Raw genomic sequence first — 27,782 nt, forward strand, 5'->3', positions numbered from 1 at the left:
TGGTTGTTTTTGTTGCTTTGTAGCCTCTAAAATAATAATAATAATAATAATAATAATAATAATAATTATAACAACAAAATTGCTAAAAATGAAAACCCTGATCATTTTCTCCCGATACGGATCAACTGAAAATGACGTGATCGGGATCGTGGCATCCCTACTTCTATAGTTAACTTACGATTAATCACAAATTTTACATCTGTTCTAAATGTACAATAAAATTTTTCCAAGCTTTCATACTCTTGTTAAAGTAAAAGTGGGGAAAACATGTTAAACTAATAGAAATATTGCTACATATTTTAGTCACTGATACAGTAATTTCATCATCATAAAATTGAGTTAAAATTAAAAAGATGTACTGAACTGTAAAAAATGAGTGTGATATTGATTTGGGTTGAGCTCATTTTCTGCCACTAGATGGCATAATTGCATTTCTAAGACATTGGTGACAGCTCAGTGCATTTTTCTTTTCGTATGAAGAGATCTAATATAATCTTTAACATGATTCTGCACATTTTAAAATTGTAAAATAAAAATTGACCCCAGTCTCCACAAATATATATGTATTATTGTTAAATTTATGACTGCTAAATTTTGACGTGGGCGTGTCTGCTTCATTGCGGCTGGAATTCCCCCAGTTCAGGTTCAAGTACCCCTGAAAAAATCAATTATTAAAATGCGAACTATAGCCTACTACTACAATTTCCAACTTTCATTTAAAAAAAAAAAAAAAAAAGCTGCCATCTCACTGAAATGTACTAAAACGAAACATGTTGTCCTTTAGAAGATTTATTTCATTGAATCAGTCCTCTTAACAAGGGTTAAGCTAATTTCCCACTTTGCTGCTATTATTCAATGACTGCATATTGTATTCATTGCTCTGATATTTGACACTTCATTTAACATAATGACTATTGGACCTGTAGATGTAAACATTTATTCAGCGTGAGCAGCCACATCGTGCCGCCTGCAGCTGAACTTAAACAACATATTAGAATGGAATAGTTGAATAGTGAATAGAACAGTGGGTGTGTTCGCCCAGCGTGGCCTATATTCGCACGTCATGCCGAATTGAATTCCTACTTGGATGCATTTCATATTCACATAGAATACCTTTTAAATTCAATATAATTCTATTTAGAATAAAGCAAAGTGGCACTGTGGGAAATCTGCAGCCGATCAGAGGGAGCCTGTGTTGTTTGCGTTTATGACATTATAACCCCCTGAGGCGGAGCGAGTTTGTTTGCTGCATGCAGGGGGAATACACTTAAATGACACCCGATGAAAGTGTGTCACACGCACACACACCGCCTGGCAACCCACGCTGATAAAAGATCATAACTGACTATTCCGTTGCAGAGTAGATGCAGCGTGCTGACAACACTGGCAGTGGCGCGCTAATAGAAAGTCTCCGAATGCAATTGTTGACACATCCTATTTGCCTTTGTCGTTCGATTGTATTTCCGCTACGATACAATCGACTGTCAAAAGTGACTCGCTGTGATGATAAGTGTTTCGGAAAATAAAGCTTAATAAAAAATGGTGTACAGTAGGAGCTATAAATGAACAAAAAGTGTTACATAGTAGAACGTTGGTTCATTGTTATGACAAACATTCGATCAAAGTTAGACTTGATTAATGAGGATGAAGCAGAGCACTATTCAGTAGCAGAAACGATCATACTGGTAGTTATTTCCCATAATATTTTTTTTTAACTTGCCCCAAAATAACATCATCTAGATCATTAAGATGGCACATTGGCTTCTAATGGGGATAATAGTCTCGCTGTCGTTGCCATGGTGACCCCCGTATCTCCTACTTTGGTTCCATTTCCGACAAATTGGACTCAGATATTGGATTTTTAACATGTTGACTTCAAAGTAGGGATGTCACGATAAGGGCGATATCGTGATATTAAAACTGCCACAATATCGTCATCGTCATGTTCACGATATTTAAAAGGAACACATCTGTTAAAAAAAAAAAAAGTCAGGTTTATTTCCATTTGTGCAGTTGTAGCACTCTCTAGTGGCTATTTTATGAGTGCAATTTAATTTTCATTAGGGATGTTTTGGCCTTCTATGTTTAAAATCTATGCTAATTGTCAGATGAAGGGGAATCTAATTTGCTTGTGAAGCGATTGTGTGCTTCACTAAGTGCCTCAATATTGTTATTAGAGATTGTAGGTGGTTGAAATGCATTTCTGTAAAAAGCACAATATTGTGCTTTTTTTTTTTTTTTTTTTTTAGTATGAGGTCTTTTTTTTTTTTTTCAATATTGTGATCTTTTTTAAATATCGTTAACGCCCCCACAATATCGTGATATTTATCGTATCGTGACCTTCATATCGTAACAATATCGTATCATGTTTGGATATAGTTACATCTCTACTACTAACTGCATTATTAATAAATGAAAACTTACAGTATATGTTATCAAATGGTTGATCAAATAATACATATTTTCTACCCTCTCAAGGGCTGCACGTTATTGGAAAAACATGCGATATGTGATATAGTTGGTGAATATAACGATATGGATATTATTGCGATATTTAATATGTACCTAAATGACATTTTATTATCTAATGAAAGAATTACATTTTTTTTTTTCATGCGGCAAAATAATCAAACTCAATGTATGCTTAACTGTGACTACCTCTTGATAATGTTCAACTATTGGATGGCAGTGCACATTTTCGTTAAGTACACTGTGTTAGGGTTGGAACACCCATGGAACTAGGGGCATGGAAACCAAATAAAAAGAGAGGGTGAGGAGGGGATTCTTTCAGAGTGCGCAGTCGTGAATTGTATCAGTCAGTTCCTCGCCTCTCGAGCTTTTAACTGAGTGTCTTCTCTCCTTTTTTGCCATAATTATTAAATGTCAAACAGGTAAGACCTCACAGTCTGACTGGTCAAATTCAGATAAAAGCATAAAATTTCATATCAACTTAGTGCATGTCTTTGCGATATGCATATTGCATAGGCTAATATCGCTATTTTTTCGACATATTGTGCAGCTGTGAATAATATTCCTCTACTCTGTTATTAATGAACAAGTTGGGTGTCTCTCGCTAATGGAGTTTATGATAAGGGCCGACTATTCCGATACGCTTCCTTCCACCTGGTGGAGACGAGGTGTAGAGGAAAAGTCAGTGAGAGTGACTTGACAGGTCAAGGAGGACTGAAGTGAGGTATTGGTGCTTATCCTCCCCCTCACCTCGATGAGGACTCTGTTACCTTGATGCATAAACACCTGGCCCATAAAGCGACACTCGGGGATCAAGTGCAGACACCACATCAACTAGAAGGGCACTCTGTTGGGACTGTCACTAAGGCCAGTAAGACAACTTCCTGCAGTGTGTAGTCTGCAACTGCTTTCCTGCACAAAAACAGGAGTCTCATCTTTCTCATGTTTCTCTGCATAACATACAGTAAATACTGCATGTGCCATCATAAATCTTGCCCTACAGTACTATAGTGATAAATATATGGATGAACAAGACTTGGAAATAATAAATAGAAAACAATAAAATGAAAACCAGCAAGTAAAGCGGTAGCGGAGTGTATGTTTGTGCGCTACGTGACTCATTCAATTCATGCTAGCTTATTGTACACCATTCGTACACTACTAGCGCCCATCTTGTGTACATAATTCTGAGCAGAAATATTTAATTAAGACGGTGTAAATTCAAAAGTTTGACACTGATTATTATACTGTGTAGTACTCAATTGTGATGATATATTGTTCAACTAAACAACAGTACGTTAGGCAGTGACATATTGGACAAGTAGCGTGTTAGCCTACTAGCTAGATGGGGGCTAGCGCATCTCATGGAAAACGCCAGGCATTGAAGGCTTTACACTCGATATATTCTTGCTGTTCAAACATATCAGCAGAAGACGCTTGACGTCCTAACGTATTTGATTTACAATTGAAACTTAAGCGTGGTATGTTCTCGATGCATTCAGCGACCACACGTATAAGAGCTGAGAGAACTTCATGATTTTGAAGCCTCATTTTACATACTGTACATGGTGATTTTTGTTTTCATTCTCATTTGGCAGGTTTCTTTGCAACATTCTTCTATGATGTGCCAAAATTTAAGGTAAGCTAGTTTTTCAAGTTGAAGTTATGAAATCTTCATTGAGAATATGTACAGTGTTCCGTTGCTACAGTAGCTAAGCTAAATCATAATATTTTTGTCTGTCTGTCGCAGAAATCTGTGATTTTTGGTGATTTTTTTTTTTTTTATGTCTTTTTACATTTAAATGAATACTGCACAATGGTGGGGGAAAAATGATGACATGCAGTGTAATGTAAAATTTACATGTGTAGGATATATGAAATATGGTTTAACTCCGGAGATTAATTAAAAAATTTGAAAGCTTAAAAAAAAAATAACTGTGTGCAGCCAATCTTGGTAGGGTCACTGGCAGGAAGATGAACAAACATGAACTAGAGCTCGTTTTATTTTCTGATTTACTAGCTTGATGCTTGTTGAAGAACTCTAAATAATTTGCACACTTTGCTGAGCCAAATTCACATTGCATGTTAGTCGTAAGTCTTTGGCGTATCATCTCAGAGCAAAATTCCGTGCTCAAGTTACCTCCACGGGGCCTCGCAAACCAATGCTGCTGGAGTTCTGAGAATTGTTTGCTTGAGTCCTTTGCGATCGTTTTGTTTCAACGATGTCCTGTCCTTTATTCTAGTTCCAAGATTTTATTCAAGTAAAGAGTTAAATAACATTTTTTTTTTTATTTAATTGAAATATCCGTTACAAGCTTTGAAGAAAAAAGAAGCAAAAGTAGAAAAATTTGATTAATTGCGGTTAATTATAGAAGTGTTGTACGAGTAATTAGTTTAAAAAATGTAATCGTGTGACAGCAAGAATATGAAATAAACATATAAGCAGCATTGTAAGTTCATCGGGTGGATGAGTGGTTAGCACATCCGCCTCCCAGTGCTGAGGACTCGGGTTCGAGTCCAGGCTCCGGCCTTCCTGGGTGAATTTTGCAGGTTCTCCCCATGACCGCGTGGGTCTTTTCCGGGTACTCCGGTCTCCTCCGACATTCCAAAGACATGCATGGCAGGTTAATTGGGCGCTCCCAATTGTCCCTCGGTGTGCTTGTGTAGATGGTTGGTTGACCGTCTCTGTGTGCCCTGTGATTGGCTAGCAACCGGTTCAGGGTGTACCCCGCCTACTGCCCATAGCCAGCTGGGATAGGCTCCAGCACCCCCCGCGACCCTTGTGAGGAGCAAGCGGTTCAGAAAATAGATGGATGGATGTAATTCCATAAACCGGCAGCCCATTGAAAAGAGATACAATTCTGACATCTGCTGGCCATAGTTAGTGGGTGTTTTTGATTCCACAACCCATTAACCAGGCAGCGCTGCACTGAGATGTTGCATTTCCCATTGATTTAAAAAAAAAAAAAAACGTAGTTGACGTCCTTTAACGTTTATGGCGGCATACGTCAGGATTTTACTAACTTTAGTAAACGTTTTTGGCGGTCAAAGAGTTAACAAAAACGAGGACACACGGCTGAGCTGAGCATTCATCTCTTCCCAACACCAAGTTCACCACATGCGTGTGCGTTTGTGTGTGTGATGAGATGGCGTTAGGTCCCTGTGTAGTTGAGGTAAGTGATGGCGACGTCCCACAGATCCTTTCCAGGCAGATGGGAAAAATCTAATGAGCCTGTGAACCTGCTGAGAAGTGCGTGTGCGCACATCTGTTTGTGTGCCTACAAGCACGCAGTCGTGTGCTTTTAAATTCCCGGACTCAATAAAAATAGAACACTTTTGGCGCGATACATCTCTTATGGCTTAAATCCCCGGCCGCCAGCGCTTCTTATTCCCTAAATATAATGCCAAATGAAATCAACTCTGTCTGAGCCGCAGCATCAGCCGTCTCCCGTGGCAACGCAAGATCCTGCCTGCTTCCCAGCAACCGTAAAAAAGAAAAAAAAGAAAAAAATAGTCGGTAATGAACACCACTCAGGCGGTGGATTGAATTTGTGTGTGTTGCTGTGGCTTTTAGCCGTGTGTCATTCATGACAGCCGCGCGGCAGGAGGGGCATCTCGTGACCTTCGCCGGCGCTAATGTCGTTGCCACGGCAGCACGGCGTGACGCTTTCTGACAGCTTTGCTTCGCCCTTGACGGAAATACAACGCGCATACGATGTGTATGATATTGCGTTCACGTGTCCATATATGGCCGCACGCTATCGCACTCACTTCCCGGTGTTGTGGCAATTAGTAAAAATTTGTATCACCTGCCGCGGTAGGCATGTTTTTCAAGAAACACATGAAGAAGACGTTTATACGATTATATGTACATGAATAATGAAGTTATGTGCCTGAATATTTAGTTAATTTCACTTTCTGTATACTATATATTTAAGGTTTTTGAACGTTTTAGTAAAAAATATATTTACAGGACTGTCACAGAAAATTAGAATATTGTGATAAAGTCCTTTATTTTCTGTAATGCAGGGGTGGCAAACTGCTGTCCTCGAGGGCCGGAGTCCTGCAGGCTATATAGATTTCCCTACTCGAAGTGCAGCTGATTCCAATTAACAGGCTCGTTATCAGGCTTCTGCAGAGCTCGCTGATGAGCTGATCATGAATCAGCTTTGTTGAAGAGGGAACTATCCAAAACCTGCAGGACTGTGGCCCTTGAGGACCGGATCTCGCCACCCCTGCTAATGCTTGAACTATTGCAAGCCTTTTATATTATTTTAATATTGCTGATTATGGCTTAAAGCTTAAGAAAACTCAAGTATCCTACCTGAAAATATTAGAATATTTCCTCAGACCAAGTAAAAAAAATTTTTTTTTTTAAATGCCATAATCGACAATATTAAAAGGTTAGCAATGTTTCAGTTGATTTGTAATGAATCCAGAATGAATGGCATTTTTGCTTATTTAATTGCATTACAGAAAATAAAGGTCTTTATCACAATATTCTAATTTTCTGAGACAGTCCTGTATGTATATATATTTATAAAAAAAAAAATACACAACTAATTCATTCAGGGAGGGCTTTAGAACGTTTTAGGTAGTCTTGAGCCCCGTAAAATAGGTCAAACGACGCCAATAGAAAGAAACAAAAGAAAAGCAAGAACACGCTCGCATTCTGCAATGGACTCTAGGTGCTTTCAATGACTACGAACGCAGTAGGAAATCTCAGCATACATAGAAAAAGCTCAAACGACTGAATGTTGTTTTTCGGTTTTCTTCCACACGTTTAAGGTTATGGTTAGTGGCAGGAACAAAAACATATGTTCCAAAAATCGCCATTTTTATGTGGTAAAAGTTATAAAATCCCACGGCAGCAGGATACCATTTTTTTTTTTTTTGGGTGTAACTACTTTGGCACAACACTTGTACCACTTCATTTGACTTCTTGTGACCTTTTACCTTCGGGGAAAGTTTGCGGGAAATGAAACTAAAGGTGTGAGTCTGCTCCCTGAGTAGTTAGTCATGTGGAGATATTTCACTATATAATAGATGATAGTGTTACAAGATAACCCAATAGAGCTGATGATGCATCGTCGCGGCAACACGCGCACACGTGTAGAGATGCAAACGCACACCGAAATCACACACGATTGCCACAATCCCTCCTGCTCTTAATCTCTGTCTGCACCGCACGGGGACCCTGAGCGCGTCCTCCTGACATTGACAAAGCGCTACGGGTGTTTTTTGGCAGTCGTCCTCCCCTCGTTACCCGCATACCACTTCATCAAAAGCGCGAGCGCCAAAATGGCGAGGGATCAATCAGGCGGCCTCGCTGAGAGACGATGTCATCAACGAGGGACGCGTCCTGGGGGATTGTTGCTGATAGCTAACATGGATCAGAATCAGTGAGGTGACCGGTCCGGGGAGATATAAATGATTTTTGCATCACCCTTATGGATATGGTCACCGTTGGGACACCAGAGGGCACTGTGACAAATCTTGTCTATCATTAGCTTACTTTATATGTAGCGAGTAGGGATGTAACGATATCCAAACATCACGATACGATATCACAATGTGAACGTCACGATATGATAATCATCACGATATTGTGGGGGGGGATGTTTCAAAAATATATTGTAAAAAAAAAAAAAAATCATACTAAAAAAATCACAATATTGTCCTTTTCTACAATAGAGCAATGCATATAAACCACCTACAATCTCTAATAACAATATTGTGGCACTTACATTCAAATGTTAGCCTTTAGCTTTCAGCATTCCCACGCAATTTCTGCAGAAATTGCACTGAAGTCTAATTGCGTCTACTGTTTGAATAGTACGTGTTGATGCTCCATGTGTTTTGAAGGTTTATAATTACTCTAAACGTCTCTGCTAGTGTACATTAGCCACTATGAACTAAAATTAATCTAGGTTGCATTCATTTGATGAAATTTTATAGACACATTGAACATTTTTCTGGAAGTTGTGTGTTAATAAGCAAAAAACAATAATGATCACTAAAATAACTTGAAGCTGACAAAAAATAAAGTGTAATAAAATTAAAGATCAAGCCAGTTACACTTAACATTATATTTGGAATTCCTGTTTACCATGAGAACATCCCCAAAGTAGTCTCAAAAAAACAATGCCTAGAAAAAACACATTTTGGTGTGAAAAAGCCATTTTGAAATGAGGCCATTTCCAGCATTTCTTACAAAACAAATGTGTTCTGCAGATTTTGTCTAGTTAGTAACTAGCTGTTTAGTTTCACACATCCCCTGTTCATCATTTCTCATTATTTTCATTTAGTTCTGATATTTATTTGCTGAACACTTCATTAGAATCTAACAATGCGACTTGCCTGCACATGAATGTGCTTTGTGAGTCACTTAACACGTTGCCTTCCCTCGCATTTCACATTCTTTTCACTTCAGACTTCACAGGTATCTTGAGTGGTAAGAAAAATGAAGTGCTACGTGAAATCCGCTAACCTCAATGGCAGATGAACAAATATACACAGTGGCTGGCTTGATTCGATTTGTATTCAAGTTGATGATTACGTGTGCGATTAAAGTGAAAATTGTGTGGTAAGTCCCATATAACACGGATCAAATGTCTCGTCCTCTGCAGGGCTTTGAAAAAAAAAACATGATTACGACGTGACTGTGTACTGTATGTTATTGTGTAATCTCTCACAGTTATAGCTACTGCAAATCCTATTTGAGGTAATGTACAACACTTTAAGGCTTCCTAAATCTCCCTGCCTGACACTCATCCTGAATTTGCAGTTATGCGGTTCTCTTCCTTTTGTGCTGTCACCTTCATGCATTGCCACTGGCACTTTTTTCCACTAAAGACATCATGACAATAATACAGCTACTGTATCCATTTTGTGTACCACTTGTCCTGATCAGGGTCCTGAACGGGTATTTGAGCAGACTTTGAACAAGTCGGAGTACACCCTGGACTAGGCGCCAATCACGGGTTACAACAGTCTCCCAAATGTTGACTTGTAACCCAAAATGTGTCTCTGCGCAGTTTTTACCAAGTGACAGACATCATTGGGCAAGTTCGAGTACTTCCAAAATACAATACATGAAGTACAGTGTTCGCTTGCTATAACACGGGTTCACTTTTCGCTCTATCTATATTTTTTTTAGTGCAATTTTGCATGCATTTTTTTTGTTAACAGTAATGTACCTATTTTATACAAATGTATGTAGGTTTGAACATTGAGAATGTTTGAATGAGAAAATTGTATAAACTGTGTGGTGAGGTGTTTTAGAGCCTTAAAATATTTGTAATGAATGTAAAAACATAAATCTAACTACTTCGCCGATTTAATTTATTCCGGGTATTTTTTGGATCCTAACCCCAGCGGGAAATGAGGGAACACTGTATTGGTAATTTCATATGGGATTTATATATACATCAATACGAAAATAAAGTTTGATTTTATTTGAAATTATTATAAGTTTTATTTAAATGTGTTACATTACTTGCACGAAAATTAAAAATCTATCAATTTAATAATTCTATGTATTATTAATTAAATATAAATAAAAAATAACTAAATATATAAATACATTATAAATAAATAAATAAATAAATAAATAAATAAATAAATGTAATAGTGCTGCTATAATGAAGTCGGGCTGAACTACGTGATTGTCAGTTTCTGTAAAATATAGTATTGATCATCATTTTTTAAATCATTTATTCTGATCATGAAAACAAAACAATCGATAACGGCCAAATGCATTACTTAACACTCGTTTTCCATGTTCGTTAATGTGTAGGAAGAAGTCCATGACTTAAGAAACTCCACACCTTCTACATCTTTCTGGTAGTCGTTCTGCTTCGTTCTAATAACTGATTATTGTAAATTAATAAAGACACGTAACATAATAATAAACAAATAAATAAATGAACCAGTAACACCCTCTTGAGAACACCAAGTACTCTATTTTTGTGAATGAACAAAAATCCTGTTATGTGCACTACACTGGAGGCGGGTTAGACCTGGTGTTGGTAATTTGACAGACAAGCTTATAGGCCAGTGGATCTGAGAGGGGTAAACCTGCGCCGCCATGAAACTGCTCATACAGACTTCAATCATGACCAATCAAAGAGGCGCTTCTCATTTCCGTTAAATTTCCTCAGCTGTTATCAGCCTCTAAAATCTTATTGTCATGTACACAAACAGCCAAGAATGCAGTTTTTAAGCTTTCTTGTAAACCTGTAGCACTCGTGTATGTCATTATACAAACTTTTTTTTTTTTTTTTTTCCGGCCCATACAAAATGTCTTTGCACTCTCCTCCTTTCCTCAGCCCTTTAATTGACATAATTAGAGGATTACCGCACAAAGCCAGTCCCGGGCTACAACCGGCGAGGTGACAGCGCAGGGGAAGAATTCACACGCCGTTTCTCGGTTTGACACCGACATCCAGGAGGACAACAAAGATAAGGACATGTAGAAGGAAAGCCCTCGTTCTTACAAGAGCAAATTAACCTGCTGTGCCTGACAGAGAGCGTTCCTTTCTCTCTTGGTCCCCTTTTCATCATGTGCTTAGTATAGAGAGACTCCTTTTGATTTGCTGATTTAATGTTGAAGCTATGTGTGATCGCATCTTAATCATCTCTGCCTAATTTCCCTCTTGCTCAACATCTTTCGTCCCACTCTTCTGCCATTAAGCGCCCGCCCCATCCATTCCCGTCACCGGTGTAGCCGAGCAGTGAACGTCTCACCTGCTGTGGGTTGTTACTAATCATATCCTGCAGCTAAATGGACTAAAATGGCACCTTTATCATGCCTTTGTTGTCCTTATTACCCCGGGCTCGGATGGAGCTACATTTACATATCACAAATCTTCTGCTGCAGGCAAATTGTGGGTGCATGTCTGCCACTGTGGGCGTGTTTGGTTTTCTTCACAAGTCGTAATGAATAGCGGCACGCCGATATGTATGAGAGTTGTGTCTCTCAGTTATCTGAGCTCATTTGCATATAAGAACAATAATTCCCCAATTTTTACCAAATTATCCAAAATTGTATTAAATTTCACTTAACGTATTTTCCGCACTATAAGGCGCATCGCATTATAAGGCGCACCTTCAATGAATGACATATTCTAAAACTTTTTTTTCATATATAAGGCGCTACAGTAGAGGCTGGGGTTACGTTATGCATCCATTAGATGGTGCTGCGCTAAAGGGAACGTCAACAAAACAGTCAGGTCAGTCAAACTTTATTAATAAGATTACAAACCAGCTTTCTGACAACTCCATTCACTCTCAAAATGAATAAACAGCTGTTTTATTATTTTCTCTGAGGTAAAATATTAGCATTAGCTAGCGATCGTGCAGGCTCACCGATTAGCGTCTTGACTGCAAGACCTGTTGCGACTCAATATTGATCCATATATAAGGCGAATGGTCAGCTTTTGAAAAAATTGAAGGCTCTTAGGTGCGCCTTATAGTGCGGAAAATACGGTAATTTGTTTTGTATTACTGCACATAATGTGTCTATTTTTTTTCTTTCTGCGCTGTACTGTACTGTATGTTCTTGCTAGGTCGCTACTGTTTGCTCATAATGTCATATTTAACTAGAAAAATTTCCGCGGAAATTTTGGATGTGACTGCCGACTCTTGTAAGGTAAAAAAAAATTTAAACCAAATGAGCTAAAAATCATCTTGGTCGGTCAATGTATGTGCGCGCAGCGTGACTTGGCAAAAGGTGTTAAATTTGTGGATCTTTTCCCCCCCTTCTCCATTCATTCGTATGGGGCATTTTTGGCTGGGTTTTTGGGGAATTACGTCGCCGTGGTAACTCGGAATTCCCAAAAAAAACAAAAAAACAAAAACAAAATGGTTCCCTGCCGAATCAGAGCCGCTTCTTTTTTGTGCCGGTACGTTCAACGGTACGGGCCGTATTTAGTCTGAAAAATTCGGAAGAATAAAGTAAATATAAGAAAAATAAACGCCGTTTTCCGCAGCAGTCACATAATTAAGAGCTGCTGATATTGTAGCAGAAGGACTCGTCGTGTCTGTCGACTGGTCCTCTGGTGTCGCTGAACTCGCCCAGCTGCAGGTGTGTTCAATCTGTCAACATGACCTCTACTGTCAATATGCAGTCACTCCAAGTGACGACTTATTCGTTTGTCTCTCCCGCCTGCTGCCTCCGCAACATCCGCCCTCCCCTTTAGCTTGAAGCCGGCGCTCTCGCTCTGCTCTCGCTTAATCACAAAGTTACACATTAGCGCCGTGTGTGTATTAATGAGAGGCTGATGATGAGTCAACAGGTGTGCGAAAGAGGGAGCGGAACTTAATCAGGTGCTGTGCTGTGTTTATAACATGTTTTCCATGACACTTTTTGTTGACAAGGAGGGCAATTTTCATTTAATTAAAGCAACTATTGTCACTTTAGAGACAATTCCAATGAGAACAGAATTTCAAACATAGTGATTTTTTTCTATTTAGTAGAAATGTATTTAGGAAATGAAACGTCCATATTTATTTAGAAAATTAAACTGCTTCAAAATTATAGCAAAATGTAGCATTTTCATGGTTATATACAACAGGCTTGTCTGAACTAGGGATGCAACCATATCCAAATATCACGATACGGATTTGTTATCACGATAATGAAGGTCACAATACAATAATTATCATATGATATTGTGGGGAGGTTGGCAATACAAAGGTCACAATATTGTAAAAAAAAAAAAAAAAGAGAGCTCACACTAAAAACATATTGTGCTTTTGTACATAACAGCAATGCATATAAAAAAAAAAAAAGCTACAGTCGCTAATAACACTTAATAAAGTACATTATTATTATTAATATTGAGGCACTTCCTTGCTAATGCACGCACACATTGAGTTCCTCCACATATCACAAGCCAATTACATACCCCTTCATCTGACAATGTGGATTTTAAACATACAAGGGCCAAAACATGCCTTGTGAAAATTAAACTGCACACAAAAAAAAAACTAGCCACCAGAGGGTGGTAGGATTGCGCAAATGGAAATCAATCTGACTTTTTAACAGATGTGCTGCTTTTAATATCGTGACATGGCGATGACAATATATTGTGGCAGTTTTAATATCACGATATTGCCGTTATCGTTGCATCCCTAGTCTGAACATGCACAAAAACATTAATTTTCTCATTAAAAGAGATATAGTAGACACAAGAATTGGACTACAGCATTTTGTCATTTAATCGTTTAGAAGTGCTAACAAACTATTGTTTCAATGTAGCCTTGGCTAAACATGTCGCAAACAACAACAAGTTCATCTAAGGCCAGTGGCGGCTTGGCAAAAACAACTTGTGCTTTTACCCGTTCCTCGTCTATTTTCCCCCTCTCGACGCTGGTTTCAGTCCAGTTCTGGGAACTCACTGTGAATATTTTAAAAAGTCCCTTCAGCGACACAAAAACGTATACTTAAACGTCCTCAAGAAGAGGGAGACCAGAGGCCGGCCTTCTGCCAAACCGTGCAGCTCAGTTCAGCTTGACCATGCTTTGTAACAGTCATCCTTGATGTGGCTTGTGGTTCCACTTGCTGACTGCGGCTTGATGGTGAAAGTTATGTAAATCGTGTGACGACATAGCAACGCGACGGTGTATCCTGCCAGTATGCTGAACGCTCGGTAGAAAGACACCAACTTTTGTTCTGTCCTTCTTTGCTGTCGAGTCAACTGATTCTGTGAATCTCACTCTACCCTGTGGTATGGTACAACTTAGAGGACGGAACTGACAAAATCATACGTTTTTTTTTTTTTTTTTTTTTTTTTTAAAAGGCTAATTAGTTTTTTTGTTTTTTTTATTAAGCTAATATTTTAGCGGTAAAGTCTGCAAGCTAGAAACTTGCGTCATCAATACTCGTTATCCCGCGATGTCAGTTCAGAAAAGTTCCATAAAAGCCATTAAGTTATTAAAGCATTGCATAAATATTCCCTTGCTCACAGCATTCAGTTAATAACATTGTCAGCATTTGGGTTTATTAAAACCAAACATCGATTGGGTATTGTTTTGACATTCTTGTGGCTCTTCATCAAAACATGAGGAGGAGCAGCCAAGTGGAAAAAAAAAAAAAAACATAACTAAAGTGTCAAAATCACATAATTGTGTATCGATATCCATCCATTGTCAGATTGAAGTCAATTTGGGATTGGCTTTACTACGTTAAAAAAATAAAATCTGAGCCTACACTTGATCTTGATCAGAATCGCTCTATCGACATGAGGTCGAGTTCCCACTTGTTTTTATTTGATTTCTTTCATTCATATCTTTCATATCACTTTCCCTCAGCAAATCTCTTCATATTGTCTGTTAAAAGCTCGAGATAGCAGAACAGTCCGCTGACTTCTCTGAATAGCCCAACCATCTGCCCGTTTGACCCACATCTGTAATTGACTGACAGCTGTGACACCAGGTCGATCCATACATGCTAAGATTAGATAAGTATGCAGTTTGTCACTTGTTACGTGTTGTTCGACATGATTTACGTTTGCCGTTGCTCCTATATTTGCATGCAAATTGCAAGTGCATAATAATCATCCGTCCGTTTTCTATACTGCTTATCTTGATTAGCATCATGATCAAGCGTCAGCCACTCGCCACTAAGGGAAGCACAAACATTTGACGACAACAGAAAGATACCAGGGAACTAATGCTGCATTCGAGGAAGGTGGGAAGTCGTACATATCCCACTTGTAATCTCCCATTTACAACCTCAAAGCACTCAAAGCGAATTCAAACAACAAAGATGGCTGATTCCGTTGAATTGTTTGTTGTTCTGGGTAATACAGTCAAAAATCACATTGGGTTAAATGAAGTTATTTTTTCTTCCTGAATAACTAAATTAATGTCATATTAAATAAATAGAAAAATATGCTTTGTGTAAATTATGTTTTGCCATTCACTTTTTTCCCCGATTTCGCAACTTGAATTTCTGAGTTCCAAGGGGCGTTCCCGTGCATACTTCCTGGTATGAAGTCGGAAAAGTCCGACTTCCCACCTTCCTCGAATGCAGCATGTCCGGAGTTTTCACTCAGGAAAATGCACTCTATCAATACAAGATCTATACCCATGAACTCCTTCTCAATCTACACCTCTGAGCTTCTGTTAATGTGTGGTGGTGATTTTTTTTTTCCCTCTACTACAAAACTAAATCCAAACAAAACCTAATTGAAGGAAACTGAGTGGAATGACTTCACACCGGCTTTTTCACTTTTTGTTTTATATTAAAAACATTGAAAAGATTGAAAAAGAGACGTTTCTTTATGTATTTCTGGTGTGTAAAATTAATAGAAAAATGTCATTTCATCACCATGGGCAAACGCAATCCTCCCACCACCTAAAGAAAAAACGATTATACATTTTCCTCGAGTGATTGCAATTTCCCATTTCCATGCAATCAGTAGGCCCAACTGTATTGTCAAATAATCACTCATAATCGAAATGCTCTGTTCTCAGTCTTTGTCCAGCTCTGACTTTTAGCTGACTTTCAACTCCTTTCCAAATACTTTTTTTTTTTTTGCCAATGTCTTTCTCTTCTTTGTGAGAGTGATAATAACTCGACAGCCAAGTGTCAGAAAGAATGATGAGATTAAAGGACACGGAAGAGACAGTGAGAGTTAAAAAGGGAGGGACAAAAACCGTGAGAAGCGGCAGGATAAAGCGATCTGGAGAGAGAGGAGAAGACACAGACAGTCAGGCAGCCATTGTGCGGCCGCATGCTGGGACGCGTTTTTGGCCCTGGACGTAGGTTGGCAGCATTATTGAGTCGATTCCACTTGGAGAATAAAAACATCTGTATCAGCCCGCAGGCGTCGAGATGACTTTGCAAAAAAGGCGTCATGGCCGCAAGGGACCTGGTCTTTGTGGCATCTGCCTCTTATCCCGCTTGTTTTCAAGGGTAGGAACATGTGTTTGTGCACAGTTTCAGAAATACAAGAAAACAAAAAATAACGTAGGACCTGCTGTGCCAGCTGGTTAACTGTAATCCAATCACAACTTTCCCAAACCACACAAGTTTGTTTGCAACGATATAAACCAGCATTTAGATGTTAAATTTAGCTTACACACAAGGCTTGACCATTTCTTTTATATGAGACCCACTTTGGTAAAAAGGTCCGTAACTTTGCGTAATATATAAAAATTGATAAAGGGTTTTGATACCCTCCTTAAAGGTCTCTGTTTTCATTTACCAGCAACCCAAAGTTCAAATTGCATTTGAAGTGTATGAAAATAAGTGACACGGGGATAATATGCATCATTAGCCAACATGTTTTTAGCTAACTTGTACATAGCAACGCCTGTTCTTAAAGCGCTCTATCAATAAAGTTGAGTTGAGTAACGTCACTAGTTTAAAAACGGCACTCTGATTAAGATTACATTTGTGGAATATGAGTTATGAAGCAAAATCCAGCCATTTTTATCCACCTCAGTGGGCTGCCACTTGCTGTCGACTGAAGATGACATCACAGTTGCTCAGGGCTCAGGCAACGACCAATCACAGCTCACCCGTTTTCTGAAGCTGAGCTGTGATTGGCTGTTACCTGCGAGCAACATTGATGTCATCTTCAGTCGACAGCAAGTGGCAAAATGGCCAAAATGGGATCAAATGCTGAGTAACAGCCAGATTTCAGAATGTTATTTAAGTGGTTGTCAGTATACTCTCCAGTGGACAAAATTAGCAACAACAGTTCATTTTAGTGAAAAACTACAGTTTGTGTTGTTCTTACGGGCCAGATTGAACCACCTGATGGGCCAGTTTTGGCCCGCGGGCCCTATTTTTGACACTGCTATTTTAAAGAGGAATTATGAATATCTAAATTTTCATTTTTTGACCCATGAGGACCATATGTTAAGCGAACTAGCACAGCATCCTTATAAAACAATTAGTTTACACTTTTTCGATTCTATTCTTTTTTTTCTTTTTTCTTTTTTTTGATGCCTCGTTTGTTTCCTCAGCCGGCCGGTCAGCAGAGGAGAAACATGATGCGAGACAACTTGATGGATGATGATAATAACAGGTTTTGTATAGGGCACTGCGGCAATCAGCTGATCTGCGCTAACCTACATAAATATAAGTCTGCTTATTTCACAGCCTGGTGAATACAGTTGATGGGATTCTGGTTTCACGAGCATTAATGCCAAAAGCGTTTATTTCGTCTAAACTCGGTGGTCTGCTATTTAATCCCTTGATTAAAAGATTTTTGGCATTTTGCAATTGTTGTGAGCTCTATTTATAATCTTACATCGCTTCCAGTTGATCTTTCGAATCCATTTTTGGAAGCCAGTGTCGCCAAACATTCCAGCAAAATGAAAACCTGATTGGGGAGAAAAAAAAAAAAAAAAGATTCCACATGCTAACCATATGACTTTTCTTTCGTTTCTTTGAGACTTTCCTTTTTCAATTGTATGTAAAGCATTTGGAATTGGGGTATGTTATTAACTCATTCACTCCCAGCTATTTTCACTGAAGCAAATGGATTTTGACTGATTTTGCAAGGCCCATAGAATATTCTGTTCTATTGCTATAAAAACATGGCACCTACCAAAAGAAAGACTAGAGTCTCTTTTTTTTCATCAGTAAAAAAAAAAGAAGTATATTTGTATCTCTTTCCGTTTTGTAGTAAATAGTATTAGAATATAGCTAAGTTTAATCAATATTCACAAACCTGTTAAGAACACTGTCATAAAGAGCTTGTTAAAACATGGTCCTGGCTGATCTCTTACACTCTGCTGCCACCTGCTGGCCGTTTTTTTTTTTTTTTTGGTAATAACTACCATTGCTTTAAGTGACCTCTTCAGGTCAGGTCAGAACAAAAACAAAAAACAAAAAAACAAACAAAAAAACGTATAAATATGTTTTGGGTAATGAAGGACAAATTATTAAAAAACGTATTTATCCGTTTTTGGGTTTGAATGAGTTAATTTGTAAAATTGGTTTGAAATACAAACAAATTGAAGGGCTCCCGTGTTTGTATTGAATGTTATACCTCATCTTTACATGTACAGCATCTAAGGTAATTGTAACAATACTCTTGTGTACATTAGCCCAGATCATAGCTTTACTTGTTTCTACTATAGACACCAACGACCTAATTACCATTTGCAATCCCATTGATTACTTATAGTAGTATTGATTGCAAGAGTAAATTAGGTCCATCTAAATCCTCGTCATTTTTTCCTCCTCTGATCTCATGTAATTTCCTGTCCATCAAAATCGGAGTGTTACACTTAAATCCTTTGCTGTCAAATTGTTCGACTTTATTCATTTGTGAATCAGCTTTGTTCGAACCGCAGCCCTTTTTGGCGGCACAAGTCGAGAAAATAAGCGCATGCCGCGAGTGCTGAAACCTCAGCGCGGTGATGAAGGCCATCGGAAAAAGGATAAGTGATTCAGGAGGCAGATCAATAAGGAAAGATCCATGCCTCCCAGCCGGCTCAATCGCAATCCCGGGGGGCTGAAAGGAACATTAGGAGATGGACACGGCTGTGCGTATGTGAGAGAGAGAAAGCGAGAGTTTGTAGACCCAAAAAGGAACATGCGGCGCTTTTGTCTACATACTTGGCATTTTATTCTCAGCTGTCAGGCCAAAAAAAATGTAACTGGCACAATAGTAAATTTATACTCGTTTATATGCAACAGGTAATAGAAATGACTGGTAATGACTTTTCATTACACTCCATATTAGTGCGCTTCAAAGAATACCAAAAACGTCACTTTCAGTATTACTTTTTCTTCTATGCTAAAGCTTAGCTTGTCTGTGTCAGTTAGGTCACTTGGCATAGATTAGGCCAGGGGTCAGAAACTTTTCCTGTTTCCTAATTAGAGCTACATACATTTTTAGACTTTTCTGCCTTTTTTGTCAAACTTCTGACATTTTTGGCAATTTTATGGATATATTATGGTAATTTTCTACTTGTTCGTTTTTTTTTTTTTATATTATGGCTGCTATCAATTTTCTAACTTTTTCGGCAATTTTGATTTCTTCTTTTTGTTTTTGTTCATTTTATAGTTACTTTTTAACCGTTTTCTTTTCTGTTTTTTTTTTTTTTTTTTTTTTTTCCAAAATACATTTTCTGACTTTTTTTTTTTTTTTTTTTTTTTTTTTTTTTTTTTTTTTTAATTGTGGCCATTTTATGGTAACTTTTGCGATTATTTTGTTTTAGTTTTTGAACATGTTCTTTTTTGTTTCAATGTTTTTGGGGACATTTCCAAAGACATTGTATGGTAATTTTTCTCCCTTTTTTTATTTTGGACATTTTATAGTTACTTTTTAAACACTTTCTTTTCTGCCTTTCTTTTGTTAATAAATTTTCTGACTTTTTGGTAATTTTGTGGACATTTTATGGTAACTTTTGATATTATTTCTTTTGTTTTTGTTACTTTTTGAACATGTTCCTTTTTGTATAAATTTTCTGTCTTTTTTTTTTTTGGCAATTCCAAAGACATCATATGGTATTTTTTCTGCCTTTCTTTCGTTTTTAGACATTTTATAGTTATTTTTAAACTTTTTTTTTTTTTTTTTAATACATTTTCAGGGTTTTTTTGGGCCATTTTCTGTACATTTTATGATTTTCAGTATTCTATTGTTTTAGTTCCTTTTTAACATTTTTTTTGTATTGTTTTTTTTCTGCCTTTCTTGTTTTTTTATGGTACTTTTTGAACATTATCTTTTCTGCCTTTTTTTTAAAATAAAATTTTCTGATATTTTTGGCATTTTTGGTAATTCTCTACTTTTACTTTATGGTCACTCTGGACATTTTTAGGATATTTTTCTGACAACTTAAATTTGGACAAACATTTTTTGAATATATTATTCCTTTTCATCTAGTTCATTCATTAAAATAAATAATTTATCTAAATAAATAATAAATATGGGGGGGGGGGGGGGGGATCATTTTTACAATTTTTTTTTTTTTTTTTTTTAATAGATTCACAGGGGGCCACAGGAGTGGGACTAAAGAGCCACATGTGGCTCCAGAGCTGCAGGTTGCAGACCCCTGGTTTAGGCCAATAAAGATCATAACCAGTCCCAATTCCGGGTCACTTCTCCTGGCTAACAGCTGTTCTCGATTTATATGTGAATATGATCGGTAGTTATTCACTTTAAATATTGTTTCCTGTGGAGGAGGGACTTCCGGTTCAAATCGATCTCAAATGCAAATTTACATTAAAAAATATATATATATATTTCAAATATGGAATGAAAGGAATATGCTGACGATTTTTTAGTTTTTCCATTTTTATGTTTTTAACCTTTAAAATATTGTCATGCAGCTTTTCTGTCGATTTAGTCATGAATACCTCCTGCAGCGCATTTTGGTGACTTTTAAACGGGCAGGTTTGACTCATGAAAGCACACTTTGCCCTTGACACAATCCAGATTCATTGAAGCCCCTCCCACACCCATCCTAATGTCCAAATTACTTTCTTTCCTCCATAAGATGACTCACTTTTCAAGGCGCTTCATCGTCAAACCATTCCATGTGCGATTGATTAAAATAGAAGCCGGCGCTGTGATGGCTCGCAACAGTCATCACGTTTGATGCATTGATGTTAACATCTCTGGCGGCCGGTGAACGTTTCGGCATTGACCTCTGCTGAAACGTGGAAGTCGGCCCCGCGGCACCCCATTGTCCTTGTTGCGACCGTCAAACTGGTGCCCTCAAGACAAGTTGTTGGGTTTGGCCCTGACAAGCAGGCGCCCGCTGCAAAAAACCCACCTCCTGTCTGCCTGGGCTCCCACTGAGATGTTTTCCTTTACTTGAATAATGTATCAATTTCTACAGAAATGGCAATGTTTGCATTTCTCTGCCTCCCTCTCTTTTTTTTCCCCTGCTCTCTCTCTCTCTCTCTCTCTGGATGGTTCTCCCTTTTCAGTCTGAAAATAGAGTGCAGAAGAAGGCTGTTGCTATGGTGATACATCCACTGGCGTTGCCCGGGACATTTTTAGCCACGCGATGCAAGGGGCGGGGGGTGGGTTCTGTGGAAAGGAGAGTGCGGGTAGGGAAGGGGGATTGAGCTCGCCTGTAACTTTCTGTAATTTCCATTCTAATTATATCACTCCTGCCTGCGTCGTGTGCCGCCGCCGCCGCATGGGGTAAAACAGAAGAGCGTGGCCAAGCGAGCAGTCTTGTCACTGCTCCCCCCCCCCCCCCCCCCCCCCCCCCCCCCCTGCTGCCCTCGTGTCACATTATGCGATGCTCCCGTATGATATCGAAGACGGGGGTAAAGGCAGAAAGAGGGAATTGGCGCTTGTACGGGAATGAAATACGAGACGCAGCGAGGAAGAGACGAAATGCTGCCACACTGCACAGAGATGGTGCCAATATCTGAACATACCGGACACGAGTGCCAGTAGGGGCTGCTAGATGCCGTTAATCACTTCCATTCAACATGTAATATTTCATTTAACTAGAAAAAAAAATCACATTTTATCAAGTAATTCCATCTTTTCTTCTTTTTCTTTCTTTTAGAGAAATTGCTTGTCAATTAAGATTTTTAACCGAAATTAATCTCTTGACTTCACTAGTTAACTCATGATTAATCGCAAATTTTAGATCTGTTCTAAATGTACAATAAAATGTCAAAGCAAAAATTTTTTAAACTAATAGAAATATGGCTGCATCTTTTAGTCATTGATAGTCATTTCATAATTAATACATTTTTGTTAAAATTAAAAATGTACTGTCAAAAAAAGTGTATTGATATATGTTGGTCATTTTTCTGCCACTAGACGGCATAATTACATTTGTAAGAGTGACAGCTCAGTGGATTTTTGTTTTCATATTAACATAGAATAAAATGTACAATAAAATATTTTTATTTTTTTATTTTAAATAGTTTTCATCCTCTTCTTAAAATAAAAGGGGAAAATGTTAAACTAATAGAAATATGGCTGGGGAAAGAAGAAAAAGGGCTGCATCTTTTAGTCATTGATACGTCATACTGTAAAAACGAGTGTAATATTGATTTGTTTGAGGTCATTTTTCTTCCACTAGATGGCATAAGTGCATTTTTCTTTTCATATTAAGACCTATCGAGCCTTTAACATGAAGTTGTGAAATTCTGCACATTTTTAAAATTATAAAATACAACTTGACACCAGTCTCCACAAATATATGCATATTATTAAATGTATTACTGATAAATTTTGACATTGTCCGCTGCGTTGTGACTGGAATTGCCCCAGTACAGGCTTTCTAAGTTAAGGGTCGGTCATTAATCGCACGTCAAAAAAGAAAAAAAGTGGCGTTAAAGGAACTTTACATTTTATATATATATATATATATATATATATATATATATATATACACACACACACACTCTGCCTCTCAACCAAAGTCAGCCGGGATAATCTCCACTTAACCGTGACCCTAATGCGGACAAGCAGTTTTGGAAATGGTTGGAAGGATAATTGTTTTAACATAAAATGGAAGCAACACTATCATGTAGCTTAACTTTGGTCCGGGTTAAGCCTCTTTACATTAAATATGCAAGCTGTAGACGGTAATGATACTTTGTTGAACGATTAACTCTACTTTTATGTGTGGTCCCTTTGGATTGGTGAAAACGAAATGTTCCACTAAATGCTGATTTATTTATTTATTTATTTATTTATTTTAAATGGTTGCTAGCTGGTCATGGCGGAACCATTTAGAGTCTTCAATTAAAATTAAGCTATACCTGTCCATGTTTTTGTAATGTGGGTGGAAAAAGAGTAGCTGGCGAAAACTAACATGAGCACAAAAAAGAACGCCACACAGTGAGGCTTGGAGCCCAGATTCGAACACTGAACCTCAGACAGGTGAATCAGATGTGCTATACCACTGGCCCACCTCATCTCATTTTACTGTATAATAATGCAGTTTTGGTCACAATCTCACCTGTCAAGCATTTGGCAGAAAATTCCTGTCCAAACCACACATATTTTTCTTTAATTGAATGATAAGCGACTGAGCAATTGTCATGCTATTTTATTTAGCACAGCGTCATTTCGCTTGCCGAGAGGATGAGAAGAAAAAAAAAACATTTTTGGATGCACAACAGTATTATTTGCACGATTGTCAACATTCACACGATTACCCTTTTATCAACTCGATTTACTCGGCATGTGGAGTACCACTGCCTGCCAAAGCGGCTATTTAATTTACTGTGGCACCAGATTTTACAATATAATCTGTGTGATGTCATCAGTGTTACATCATCTTTGTTTTTAGAGCTTCAAATTATTGAGTCTGAAATATTATCCCTGCACAGCGGTAAGTGGACATTTTGTCTGGAAATGACCTCAGCAAAAATTCAAAGTTCTGAGATGATCATTTCTTGCCATGGTAAAAAAATAACAGTAAAATACAACAATTCTAATGAAAAGCAATGCACTATCTGACACTGCAAAAAATACCACTGAAGCATTTTAGCCTCTATGGCTTTCGAGCAGAGGTGTCCAAATTACAGCCCGGCGTCCATTTTTCAGTGGCTCGCGACATATGCTACAAAGTCATTTGTCTCAGTTCAAATAAAATAAGCAAAACAAAAATGTTTGGAGATGGTCAAAGTAAGAAGAGAGGGTATCGAAAAAGTGGTGCCATGAAAGGTTATTTCAGTTAACTAAAATGAAGGAAAAAACTAAAATTCAAAAAACAATATTGTTACCAAAATAAAATAAAAACGAAAATGCTTTAAAAAAAAAAAAAAAAAACTAAAACTAACAAACTACATTTTATGTTTACAAAACTAACTATAATTATAGCAAACATGTCCTACGTTTTAGTCTTTGGTAAATAATGCATGAGCCTTTGGGGATTATTATAAATGTGATTTTTAGTAGATTTTATTTTGATATAAACCAGAATAATGACGTTTGAAAGTGTCACACAGAAGTGACGTCATCTAACAGCAGCCAATAGAAAAGCACCTTCAGATGATATTGCGCCCGTGGTGTTTTTTAAATATTGCGCATTTACACATTAAAAAAAAAAAAAAAAACTAATACTGAGACTAAGAAACTAAACTAAAACTAAGCATTTTTTTAAAAGAAGTAAACTAATAAAAACTAACAGAACCACCCTGAAAACTAATAACTAAAATGAAAAATTCCCAAACTATAATAACCCTACTGCCATATTACAAACAAATTGGTTTATATACTGTAGCATTTTAGCATGAGCAAAAATAAATTTGTACAATTTTTAGGACTAAACACAATTTCTCTTCATAACATTATGTGGCCCTTGCGTCCTTCTGATTTTCTGTATGTGGCCCTCAAATGAAAAAAACTTATCATCCCCTGACCTCAACCCTATTGAGAACCTATCCTTAAAAATAACTGTAAAAAAAAAAAAAATGAAAAACTTGATTGACTTGTGTCTTCTTTCCTGCATATCATCATCATCACCGTCATCATCACGAGCCTCCAATGTTGATAGACAGCCCGTAAAGCCACGGAGGGAAAAAAATTCCACAAAGAGACGGCTTATTCAAAAACTGTTACCTTTAAATTATTCATGGACATCAAAGGCCTTCCTCATTGAACCTTATGAATAAATCAAAGCCTGGACCAGCCTCGGTGTTCCACCGACTGAGTTAACTAACAACTGAAAAGCCTGAGGAAAGCATTAAAAGTGAAATAAATAAAAATTGCCAAGAGAGGAAAAAGGAGTATACAATAACTGGCCTTCATTATTGATCACAACCACTCACTTCCAAAGTAGACCGTTTGGATATTTGAAAGCTAAAAGTATGTCACACTCCGTAATGATATGATGTTCAGCATTGTCTTTCCAAAGTAAATCAGAAGAAAGTTGCAAGCTGACTGATGTGCCCATCCCTTGTTGGTCACGACATCTTGTAATTCCGAGTGTCATTTTATGCTCCATTAGGGCTGCTGATGTTCATTAATGATGACTGCCCTTCAGCAGATGTGGCATTGCAAACTAATTACAACTTTTAGCAGCCAACACCCCCCAACGCTCATTAGCTGCTACGCTAGCGTCGAGAGAAGAAGAATTTTCAGATGGGATTATTCTGCATGGGCGACTCTATTGTGTGGAAGTTTAGCAACAGGCAAGTCACCTGGAAAGATTAGCAGTACACAACCTAAGTTCCTTCATATTATTGTATTATTGAGTATCTCTTGGCTAATCTCTTTGTAAAGAGCAGTAATTTCTTGGAAATCTAATAACTGTTTCTGAATTAATATATCTGACATGCTAGTAGGGAGTCCTCAAAGTTTGATCGGTTGTTATGTCAAAGTGGGAAGACAAAAATAGTCATCGAAAGTTCGATGAAAAGACTGTCCAGAAAATTTCATTGACAAACTAGTGGGAGATGATTGTTTTCAGAAAATACTGTTTCAATGTTAGTTGTTTATGCTACTGCTTTTATTTTGGTGAATTGCACTTCCTGTATTTATTTATTTTTTCCTCCCAATTGTTGGCTTGATACGTAGCACTCAGCCAATAGCATCCTTATACTTTAAACGGGATGCTAGCATTAGCATGTTCTGTTTCTATGCCAATCCAGATATCATACAGGGGTGTCCAAACTTTTTCATTTGAGGGCCACATACAGAAAATCAGAAGGCCGCAAGGGCCACATAATGTTATGAAGAGGAATTGTGTTTAGTCCTAAAAATTGTACAAGTAATTTATTTTTGCTTATGCAAAAATGAAACAGTATATAAACCAATTTATTTGTAATATGACAGTAGGGTTATTATGGTTTTGCGATTTTTCATTTTAGTTAGTTTTTATTAGTTTTCAGCGTGGTTCTGTTAGTTTTTATTAGTTTAGTTCTTTAAAAAATGCTTGGTTTTAGTTTAGTTTGTTAGACAAAAATATTAACGTTTGACTGCCAAAAATGGCTAAATAAGTCAAGTATCCCTTTAAAGTTTAACTCCAGAGTTAACTGCAGAATTAAAGCTTTAACTTTGATTTGACTTTTGATTTGATTTGACATTAGACATTTTTGGTGACACTTTCAGCTTTGGGAAACACGGATTATTGATTAATGACCTCCCCATACTTGGAAAGCCTGTACTGGGGGAATTCCAGTCGCAACGCAGCAGATACCTCCGCGTCGAAATTTAGCAGTAATAAATTTAACAATAATCCATTTATTTGTGGAGACTGGGGTCAAGTTGTATTTTCCAATTTTAAAAATTGCAGAATTTCACAAGTTACTTCATGTAAAATATTAGATAGCTCTTAATATAAAAAGAAAAATGCACTTATGCCATCTAGTGGCAGAAAAATGACCTCAACACAAATTAATATCCCACTCGTGGATGGAAGTATCTGGATGGAGCACAAGAGGTAAATCACTAGGCTTCATCCTCTCCTTCAACTCAAGTCTTTTTGTGAGGGTCCCACACTCCTCTGCCTCCATCTTCCTCAATCCCTCGTCACCCTCCCCAATTGGAAGCAAAGCAGACAGGCGGGCACAGTTCCATGAGAGGGCCTCTCCACGGCAGATAATCATCCATTCTACTCATTTTGGCTCCCTTCTATTTGTTCACATCAACATCAAAGCCTGACCGCTGCCTCCGTTGGGAAGACGAGCTTAAAGTCTCTGACTGATCTGCCTCACTCACTTGTAGCGTTGCCCTGGTCATGTCCAAACCCCCCCCCCCTTGGATGTACCCACACGCGTGCACACTGGAAAAGGGAAATGTTCTTTTTTTTTTTTATTATTAGTTTAACTGAAAATTGTGACTTGAAAAAGCAAAAGTTTCACTTAAACGGCATTTTTACTTCGAGTCAAAAGTTTTGTCATGTGACCAGTTTGATAATCAATCCCTGTCTGCCAAATTATCGTTATTTTTTGTGTTCTCGTTTATAGTTACTTGTAGGATAGAAAACTCTTTCACAGACTACTTTTGTATTCTGAAAGGATAGATGGAAAAAAAAAGTTTTACACTCGTGACTGTTTTCACTTCTGTTGGCAGCTGATACCATTTGCGCGCAGCATAACAACTAAATGCTGCTTCACCATGTTTGCTTTGAACTCTGGGCTCCTCTAGAAAAACAGACATTGGAAGTTAAAAAAAAAGAAAAGAAAAAAAGTAATGTAACACTCGTCTATAGTTATTATAAATTGTGATTAATGGCAAAAATACAACTCTAAAAATAAAAATTTTGAATAACTAAAAAAATAATGCTCTATTTTTGTAGACAGCACATCTGCCTCTGAGCACTGATTTTGATTTTACTTTTTTTAATTTTTTTTTTATTTTTATTTTTTATTTTTTTTGTTTGCCAAAAGCTGGAGATGCTGAAGTCTGCTTTGG

General features: G+C 37.6%; 1 protein-coding gene across 5 annotated transcripts in view; it reads left to right on the top strand.

Annotated features, from left to right (window-relative positions):
* Positions 1-27,782, top strand: part of LOC144010073 (forkhead box protein N3-like) — a 220,047-nt gene that overhangs the window by 93,512 nt on the left and 98,753 nt on the right. For 2 of the 5 annotated variants that reach the window (XM_077510170.1, XM_077510168.1), the window contains exon 3: positions 4,068-4,108. The exons of the other annotated variants lie outside the window; for them this stretch is intronic. The gene's annotated coding sequence lies outside the window, so the exon portion shown is untranslated. The remainder of the gene's footprint in view (positions 1-4,067; positions 4,109-27,782) is intronic. 5 annotated transcript variants of the gene reach the window in all.

Source organism: Festucalex cinctus, chromosome 21 (genome assembly GCF_051991245.1).
Source record: "Festucalex cinctus isolate MCC-2025b chromosome 21, RoL_Fcin_1.0, whole genome shotgun sequence".
Taxonomy (NCBI): Eukaryota; Metazoa; Chordata; class Actinopteri; order Syngnathiformes; family Syngnathidae; genus Festucalex; species Festucalex cinctus.